This window comes from Musca domestica, unplaced genomic scaffold (genome assembly GCF_030504385.1).
Source record: "Musca domestica strain aabys unplaced genomic scaffold, Musca_domestica.polishedcontigs.V.1.1 10, whole genome shotgun sequence".
Classification (NCBI taxonomy): domain Eukaryota; kingdom Metazoa; phylum Arthropoda; class Insecta; order Diptera; family Muscidae; genus Musca; species Musca domestica.
In genome coordinates, this window is record NW_026712115.1 from 9285515 (window position 1) to 9296326 (window position 10812).

The window sequence follows — 10812 nt, forward strand, 5'->3', positions numbered from 1 at the left end:
TTGGAATTGTTTTAAAAAAGTCTGACGACGACAATTTCTGGAAATCTTGTCAAGGGAAGAAATTTCAGATATCAAATTTACTGTGGGCCTGTGAAAATAGTAAGTCTCTAGACTGGATATATACCGCGAAAATTAGCCCTCAGGGTCAGTAATTCTTTTTCTTTTTTCAATTTTTTCCTTCGGTTTTATTTGGATTTGAGTCAATATAGCCTAAATACCACATTTTTGGATATGATGCCAATGAAAGAAATTTTCTTCCTCAAATTTTCTATGGGTAAGTGTAAATTAGGAGTCTCTAGACATGATATATGTCACGAAAATATAGCTTTTTATATGATATATACACAATTTAAACATTTATATTCAAATTATTCTACACTAAATTTTACGATGGGTCAGCGAGCAAACAAAATCTTTAGATAACATGGATCATCGTGAAAATGGCACTAACCATTTTAAAGTTTACATATTGGGCTATTTTCCCATATTTTTTAATAAACGACTGAAATGACTATTGAAACCACATTTTTGGGGGAAGATGTCAATAGATAAATGATTCTATATAAAATGTCTATTCTATGAGTCCGCGAACTAAAAAAAATGTCTTCCGTAAGGGGCAACATATTGGATAACAAATTGATGCTTTAGCCCATTCTGTTGTCACATCTTGCCTTTCTTTACAAAAGCCGTATTTTTTCCATCTGACGATCTATATCAAATAATTTTTTGTTATTCCCCAAATCCGCTGTATTCCTCCATTAGCTAAAGAAATTGAAAAATGTTTGGGCTCAAAATAAATAACAAAGCCGGACCTAATTTTGAATTTTGCTAACTTCGTTGCCGTTAGATAATTTTTTGAAGGCGCTAAGTTTATTTGTTAATTTTTTGTATTTGAGTTTTGGAATTGTTTTAAAACAGTCTGACGGCGATATATTTTTGATATTTTGTAAACGGAAGAAATATCATACATCAAGTTTGCTATGGGCCTGTGAAAATAGAAAGTATCTGGACAGGATATATACCACGAAAATTACCACTCATGCTCAGTAATACTCTTTTTTGCAATTGTTTCCTTCGATTTTATATGGATTTGATTCATTATAGTCTGAATACTTCATTTTTGGGATATGATGTCGATGGAAGAAATTTTCTACATGAAATTTGCTAAGGATAAGTGAAAATTGAAAATCTCTAGACATGATATACATCACGAAAATCCAGCTTTTAATGTGATTTATACAAAAACTAAATATTTATGGTTTAAATTTAATCCAATCTCGATTAAGTGCCAAAATGACCCCTAAAGCCACATTTTTGACCGGCGATGGCAAAGGAGAAATTATTGTACACAAAATTTTATTATAGGTCACCAAACAAATGAAATCTGTATATACGATATATTATCGTGAAAATGTAATAACAAATTTGTAATATAAAATTTAAGATTATGTGGTGTTATTTAAACATGTGCTCAATAAATTTCAAAAATTGCCCACAAAATCCACAATTTTTGGGTACGACGTGAAAGGCGAAATGATTCTAAACCAAATTTCAATATGAGACGACGAACAAAATAAATCTGCTGATATCATGGATCATCGTGAAAATGGCGCTAACCAATTTAAAATTTACATATTGCACTATTTTCTCATACTTTTTAATAAACTACCGAAATCACCATTGAAACCACATTTTTAGGGGATGATGTCAATGGAAAAATTTTTCTATAAAACATTTTATCGTTGGTCAGCGAACAAGAAAAATCTGCATATATCACAGATCAAAGAGAAAACGGAACAAACAAATTTAAAATTTTTTATTATTGAATTTTGTATTTATATGAACGTGTACATTAAATTAGAGCCGAAGTCTACCATTATTGTTCCAGTTAGAGGGTTAGCAAAGATGGAGAAAATCTTCTACAGCAAATTCCACCATGGTTCATAGAACAAAAGAAATATGTAAGTGTCCAAGTGGGAGCCGACCCAATGCCATTGGAACTATTGAGATTTCTTCTTTGTCAATATCGAATCTTCTTTAACTTAGAATGGTTTTCTTTCAACTTCTTCAATGCGGGAAAGACGGGTTTGATAGCCAAAGTTAGTAGGGTATTCACATCCTGATTTGAGTCACCATTTCCTTTGAACTGATTCCATTTGTCAATATTCAATGAATCTTCTTAGATTAAATTTGTTGTGTTCACGTAGCATTTCTATAAAAGGTGACATCCTTGTGAAGCTAACTTTAGCTTATTTCTATTTTGTTGTGTCATATGACAATGACATATTCCTCAATTTCCAATGAGTTTTTGTTTGCTTATTTCGCCCAAGAATGTCATCCCCCAGGCACCAAATCTTACATATTCCAGCATTTTCGCCACGTTAAATCAATCATTTTATGGAATCTGTTTTGAACGATTCCAACAATTATTTGAAAATTGTATCTATTCAGTTTTTTTAGCAATGACAACCACTGACAGCCAGCTTATACGGGAGCCACAAATCGCGAAATATTTCATAATTTTATAGCATTGGCCGTCCCATAATGATTGAATTGTTACAATTTTCCGCACCTAACTGTATTTTTAACGGCAAATCAAGAGCTCGAAAGATTTACGTCCGTTTCATATCTAAAGAAATTGAAAAATGTTTGAGCTCAAAATAAATAACAAAGCCGCACCTAATTTTGAATTTTTTCTAACTTCGTTGCCGGTAAATAATTTTTCGAAGGCGTTTAATTTATTTTTTAATATTTTGATTTTTTTTTTGATTTTTAGAATTGATTTGAAGCAGTCCATCAAAGACATTTTTCGGATATCTTGTCAACGGAAGAAATTTCCCACATCAAATTTGCTACGGGTAGATGAAAATATGAAGTCTCCAGACCGGATATATACCACGAAGATTAGCGCTCAAGATCAGTAATTCGTTTTGCAATTTTCTCCTTCGTTTTTATTTGGATTTGATTTAATATAGACTGAGTACCACATTTTTGGGATATGATGACAATGGAAGAAATATTCTACGTCAAATTTTCAATGGGTGAGTGAAAAGTGGAAGTCTCCCGATCACAAAAATCCTGGTTTTAATATGATATATACAAAAACTAAATATTGGTGTTGTTTTCGACCAGTGATGCTAATGGAGAAATTGTTTTGCACAAAATTTGAGTATGGGTAATCAAACAAATAAAATCTTTTTAACGATATATCATCGCGAAAAATTCAATAACAAATTTAATATATAAAACAATTAAAAAAGTGTCGGTCGTTTTTTCTGACAGATGCCAATATTCGATTATTTAAAAATATTTTGACTTTTGTTATGATTATGTAAACGCTTGACAATATTTAGATATAGCAAAATTTTGAGCCTTTGTGGGGGAGGTACCAGAAGGAGCGGACCGATATATCCCTATCTTTTGTTAGAGGAAATAATGGGAGGTGTGAAATATAAAGAGAACCTGATGCTTATTTCGGATTTTTTAAACGTTTTGGTTATTCAAACATTGAACCTTTGTGGGGGAGCAACCAGAAGGAATGGTCCGACCTCTACCGTCTTTATAACAGATCCTGTGTTGATAGAAATATTCAAATGTGTCAAGTCTCAATGGAATCAGATATTTAAAATTTTGACCCTTTGTGGGAGAGGTATTTGATGGAGTGGACCGATATTATCCATTTGTGCACCTGGCATAGAACTGACGTAAATATTAGGATTTCCCTTTCTGTGCAGAAAATATGTATTTTTATACCCTCCACCATACTATGAAGGGTATATTAACTTTGTCATTCCGCTTATAACTCCTCGAAATACTCATGTCAGACCCAACAACTTATATATATTCTTGATCAGCGTAAAATTCTAAGTGGATTAACCGATGTCCGTCTGTCTGTCTGTTGTATTCACGCTAACTTTCGAACGAATTGAGATAGAGGTCTAAAATTTTGCACACATGTTTATTTTGCCAGTAGGCAGGTTAAGTTGGTAGGTCCACGTTTTCATATAACCCCCATATAACGGTACCTCCCGATATTCGGTATTTTGATGATTTTAGCGACATTATCCACCGGAATTGTTTAAAATTTGCTATTTGAAATTCGAAATGGATACTATAGCCCACGACAGAAAATTGTCTGTGCAGGTCCCCGTCTTCGTATGGCCCCTATATAACGGTACCTCCTGATATTCGGTATTTTGATGATTTTAGGTACAATACTCACAGAAATTGTTTGAGATGTCGTATTTGAAGTTCGTAATGGATGCTACAGCCTGTGACAGAAAATTGTCTGTACAGGTCCAGGTCTTCGTATAGCTCCGATATAACGGTACCTCCATATATACGGTATTTTGATGAGTTTGAATATGGTAATGGCTCATGACAACAATGCCTATGTAGGTCCACGTCGTGTAGATCCCAATGTGATGGCTATATTCTGTATTTTTAAGATTTTAACAGAATTTGTAACGCATTTTATTTTTTGAAAATTTCAAAATTTGTTCAAATGGTGGAGGATATTCAAAGTTCGACCCGGCCGAACATACGCCGTTTTAACTTGTTTTTCTTGTTGCTTGTACACAAAGCCCTTGTACTTTTGTAACCGAATAATAATAACATTTAGAATTTTTCAGCACACCACTCTTTATCGCTCGCGATTAATTGAAAACAATCGAATTATCGTCGTGAATAGTCGTGAAAAAGGACGTATTTTAATCGTTCTCCGCACCCTGATATTTTCCCCATTCATATATTCTTACATTTTTCACTTTCACTAACAAATTTTATTAACCGACGCGCGATGTTTATTTAATTTTTTTACTCATTTCAAGTTACACACTATACGTACCAATTAATAAACACCTCAACTTCTCAATACCGTACGTCCATACGAGCGCCAAATATTGTAATGGAAGCCATGCTCCATACAACGGTTCCCCCGATATTCGGTATTTTTATACCCTCCACCATACATAGTATGGAGGGTATATTAAATTCGTCATTCCGTTTGTAACTCATCGAAATAATCATTTTAGACACAACAAAGTATATATATTCTTGATCAGCGTGAAATTCTAAGACGATTTAGCCATGTCCGTCCGTCTGTTGTAACGGTACCCCCGATATTCGGCATTTTGATTATTTTAGCCACATTTTCTAATGGAATTGTTTGAAATTCCACACAAGAAGTCCCTTCTGTGTACTTTACCCCCTGAAAGAGAATTGTCTATATAGGTCTACGATATCGTATATCCCCCATATAAGTACCCCACGATATTCGGTATTTTGACGATTTCAGACAGTTCCGGCTGAAAATCCATACAAGGCGTTTCTTGTGGATACTTTATCCTTTCGAAGAGAATTATCTATATAGGTCCACGATATCGTATAGCCCCCATATAACGGTACCCGCAATATTCGGTATTTTGATGATTTTAACCACATTTTTCAACGGCATTGTCTGAAATTCTACACAAGGAGTTATTTTTGAGCACTTTACCCCCTGAAAGAGAATCGTTCATAAAAGTCCACGATATCCTATATCCCCCATATAACGGTACCCACCGATATTCGGTATTTTAATGATTTTAGCCACATTTTTTAATGGAATTGTCTGTAATTCCACACAAGGAGTCCCTTCTGAGTACTTTACCCCCAGACATAGATTTGTCTATATAGGTCCACAATATCGAATATCCCACATATATTTTCACCTTCCGATATTAGGTATTTTAAAGATTTTAACTGAATTTTCAATGAATTTTATTTTTTTTTTTTTTTTTTTTTTTTTTTTTTTGAAAATTTTCGAATTCGTTTCAAATTGTGGAGGGTATTCAAAGTTCGGCCCGGCCTTTTACTACTGCTTTTTTACTTGTTCTCTCTTATCATTGATAAGATTCTCGCCATGGTAGAACTAAGAAGGTGAAGTCATGCAATCATGTGTTTACAATATTTTCAAATTTTTACCTTTGACATCACCTCATTATCAAAATCTTTATTCATTAACCCATAGTATATACACAAAACCGGAGTTGGGAACTATTTTCTATTAGAGGGTTTAACTTAAAATAAGAAGAAAGAGGATTTAAAAGTAGTTATTCACCAAAAAGAGCTAGTTGTTATAACAGAGGGAAAATAAAGGAGAGAGGAAAAAAATGTAGGAGAAAAATAAGATTTCTTGTCAAAAAACTAAGAGGGAGATGATCTTTTTGATTATACCTGCAAAGAAGATTGGACGTATGGTTCCCCCGGATCCCAGCAGTGAAAATAAAAGTAGTTGGTACAAAATAATTGTTTTCTTTAAAATTAAATCAATGGTATTTTGATTAAAACTACGATATGAACAAATAAATGCAGTATTAATAAACTAAATAAGACTTAATACCAAATACATATATAGTTTTTACAAAAAGTGATTAAAAGCAAGTAAAAAAGTATCGGTCGGTTTTTGCCGACAGATTTATACCCTCAGCCAATGGTCTATTATTTAAAAATATTTTGACTTCTGTTATGAATTTTCAAACTCTTGACCCTCTATTGAGTGGGTTTTGAAAGAATGGGTCAATATTGTCCATTTCATATCGGATATGATATAAATATAATAATAATATGAAATAAATATAATTATGAATATATAAGAAAATCGAAAATTTATATCCAATTTATGGGAAATCTTAAATTCCATATTCATCTCAGGATTCTGGTGAAGAAACATATATTAAGATATAGTAAGTTGTAAAGAATCGCAGAGTTATTTCGCAATTTATGACAGATAAAAGTATTGAAAATTGTGTCCCTTTGTGGGTGAGGTACCAGAAGGGGTTCGTAGATATATGGCATCTTCACAACATATCTTGTGCTAGCAAAAATGTTTGTATGTTTGAAATTTGAAGAGAGATGGATTCTTATTTCGCTTTCTTTGTGCGTTTCGTTTTTCAAAATCTTGAACCCTATGTGAAGCAGGTAGCAAAAGAAATGGTCCAATCTTTATAACAGATCTTTTTTGATGGAAATATTTTAGATGTACCATGTCTGGAATGGCATCGGATATTGATTTCGCTTCTTATGAGCTTCATGGATATTCAAAATTTTGAGCGTTTGTGAGGGAGGTACCAGAAGAAGCGGACCGATATTATCAATTTTGGCACTAGGCCTAGCATTGACGCAAATGTTAGGATATGCAAAGTTGGAGCAAAATCGGATTATCGTTTTTCTTTCTGTGCAAAAAAATATGTATTTTGTTTTTTTTAATTTCGACCATTTGTGGGGGTGTACCAGAAGGAGTGGACCGATATATTCCATCTTAAAACGAGTCCTTGGGTTAATATAAATATTGGGATGTGTGAATTTTGAAGATAATCGGAATCTTATATCACATTTTATGAAATTTGTAATTATTCAAAATTTTGACCATTTGTGGGGGAGGTTCTTGGTGGAGTGGACCGATATTGTCCATTTTCACACCTAACTTAGCACTGACGCAAATATTTGGGTCTGCAAAATTATAGCAAAATAAGATTATCGTTTCTCTTTCTGTGCAAAAAATATGTATTTTTTTTTTGACAATTTCGACCATTTGTGGGGGATGTACCAGAAGGAGTGGACCGATATATTCCATCTTAACACCAGACGTTGGCTTAATATAAATATTGGGATGTGTGAATTTTGAAGACAATCGGATTCTTACATCACTTGTTATGAGATTTGTAATTATTTAAAATTTTTATCCTTTGTGGGGGAGGTACCAGAAGAAGTAAACCGATTTTTCACACATTTTCGCACTAGATCTAGCACTGATGCAAATATTAGGATTTATTTGAAAATTTCGAAAATTTTTGTAGGGTAGGTCCAGAAGGAGTAGACCGATTCGTTAACAATTAAGAAATTAGCAAAGATTTTATTCTGAAATCGTGATCATTGTGCCATTTGATATACATTCAATACTACTTAGAGAAAGAAATGTCGGGTATTGAAGCACATCCGGGACATAAGGAGTTGTTTCATAGCGACACTAATGTATAGATGTATTTATGTATGTAAGCTGAATTCCTTAGCATTGCGTTGGATCTACAGTCACAATTGCTGTCACTAAAGCTGACTTCAAATTTCAGTAGTATGTTTGTGTGTAGGTTGTTGATCCCCACATAAATATATTTAAAAATTGCTTATTATAGAAAAGTGTGGAATTGAAGTTCAATGTAGACAGTCTTCACTTAATATCCCATATGTTTTCAAAAGGTTGGGAAATATGTGTACTTGGAACTATTTTGAGAGATCTCAAACAAATATGATGACCCATCATTACCCATTCATTCAGAGTTCTAGGATATTGATTCAAAGTTGAATTATTGAAGGAAAAAATGTTAAAAGAGCGGTACTGGCTTACTAAATACAGGGTGAGACAAAAAACTGCAACAAAGTCAACAATTTTTACATTTTTTTTTTTAAATTTTAATGAAAAAAGTGGGAAATAGCATCAAATTTTAGAATAAGTTTATATTTGTTCGATTTGGTCACCTTTGGCACGAATTATGGCCTTCAAACGGCCAATGAAACCGTCACACGCTACCCGAATGTTTCTCTGCGGTATTATGGACCATTCCCGGCGAAGCGCTTGCTTGAGGTGATCGACACTTTGGTTTTTATACCCTACATCACAAGGTGGTCAGGGTATTATGTCTTTGTGCATTTGTTTGTAACAGGCAAAAGGAAACGAGATAGACCCATAGTTCCTTTTGATGATCTGCATAGAATCGATTCGATTTATGCATGTCCGTCCGTCCGTCTGTCCATGTATTTTTGTAAACAAAGTACAGGTCGCATTTATTGCCCGATCCAGATGAAATTTTGCACAGATCATTTGTTTGGCCCAAGGACGAACCCTTTTGAAATTGGAGATAATCGGTCAAAATTTAGATATAGCTCCCATATATATCTTCGTCCGATTTGCCTTTTATTGTGCATCAAACGTGTAATATCAGCCCGAATTGTGTGGAATTCTGCACATACAACCAAATCGGTTCAGATAAAGCTATAGCTCCCATGTATATTGTTCATCCGATTTGTTATTTTTGTCCTCCGCAGCCGTAATATGCATTCTGCAACAAGAATATTTGGGGAAATATATCAAATACATCTCAGAAATACATTTGCTAAATTTTATCGAGATCGGTTCAGATTTGGATATAGCTCCCATATATAACTTCGTCCTATTTACCTTTTATTGTACACCAAACGTCTAATATTTGTTCAAATGGGATGGAATTTGGCACATGCGACCGAATTGAGTCTAGAAGCTAGTATGCCAAATTTGGTGAAGATCGGTTCAGATATAGCCATAGCTCCCATACATATTGTTCATCCGATTTCTTGTATTTGTTACCCACAGCCGTAATATGCACTCCGTAACAACGACATTAAGGGAAAAATTTCAAATACAGTTCAGAAATATCTTTGCCAAATTTTATCGCGATCGGTTCAGATTTGGATATAACTCCCATATATATTTTTATCCGATTTTAAATTATTTGTGCACCAAATGGGAAACACAAGTCCGAATTTAGAAGATACAAATGCTTCGGCATATTTAGTCCGTTGAACTTTAAATTATAATTATAGCTTGTATGATTGAATTCTCCCATAAAAAATTTTAATTGTTCTGTGGAGCTCTACTAAATTAGCAAAGTGGTGTAGGGTATCATAAAGTCGGCCCCGCCCGACTTTAACACTTTCTTTACTGGTTTTTAGTACCAACCTTGCTTTCCAAACTACTCCAGACAGAATATTCCAACGGATTGGTATCCTGAGATTTTTGTGGCCATTGTGCGCTGGAAATGAAGCGAGGAACCTCATTTTGTAACCATGCTTGGGTCGCGCTGAGTTCGATGGTGCTGAGTCCTGTTGGAATGTCCAAGGTCTGCTGCCAAAATGTTCGCATGCCCAAGGCTTTAATACACTCTTCAGATTATTTTCGTAATAATATTCGGCATTTATTGTGATGCCACGGTCGATTAATACGAGCGGAGAGCGGCTGTTATGGCGGTCCACACCATCACACTTGAGTTCTGGTGGCCTACCGAAGGTGCATATTTTTAGCTGACCTCTTTGCCAAGTAAACCCGATCATTTTGTTTGTTTATAAACTGCTGGACAACGAATGTTTTCTCATCGGAGAAAACCAAATTCGGCAGTTCACCACTGTCGGCCAAGCGAAGCAACTCTTTAGCTCTTTTGAGTCTATTTTCTTTCTGTTGTTGTGTAAGTTCTTGCACTTTTTTGAATTTCAATGGTTTTACCCCGAGCTCATTTTTCAATATTTGCCGAATGGAATATTGCGATATGTTCAGCTCACGATTTGGATATAGCTCCCATATATATCTTTATCCGATTTCAAGTTGATTATGCACTAAATGATTGCACAAGCCCGAATTGAAAAGTCACAAATGCCTCCCTAAATTTAGTAGAAATCGATTCAGAAGAGGATATTCCTCTCATATATTAGTTTATTTGGACTATAAATTGTAAATGTATTCGATTTTGACAGTCTTAGATGAATATAAGTCACTTATTAACAAATTGAATGTGCTTAGGTATATGTATGCAGTATGTATGTACATTTCTGTGCGTAGTAATCGCAAATAATTCATGAACACAATTTGAAAACCTCATCAACTCACTATAACTTGTAGCCTTTTTCAATACATGTTGTTAATAAAATATGCTTCTCAGTGAGGCGAAAGATTATTGAAGTTCTACTGTGTTTTTGAATTTTGCAATCTTCAATTAATGTTCGACTTGGGTAACAGCGAAACTGCAA

General features: G+C 34.1%; 1 long non-coding RNA gene across 3 annotated transcripts; it reads left to right on the forward strand.

Annotated features, from left to right (window-relative positions):
• Nucleotides 1-3207, forward strand: LOC109613809 (uncharacterized). Of its 3 annotated transcripts, none has more exons than XR_009342657.1 (5): nucleotides 1-99; nucleotides 210-274; nucleotides 919-1046; nucleotides 1105-2711; nucleotides 2777-3207. It is a non-coding gene; the product is annotated as an uncharacterized LOC109613809 (long non-coding RNA). The 3 variants fall into 3 exon arrangements; XR_009342658.1 differs by having other exon boundaries at nucleotides 3-99; nucleotides 201-274; XR_009342656.1 differs by having other exon boundaries at nucleotides 8-99; nucleotides 150-274.
• Nucleotides 3208-10812: the final 7605 nt, after the last annotated feature.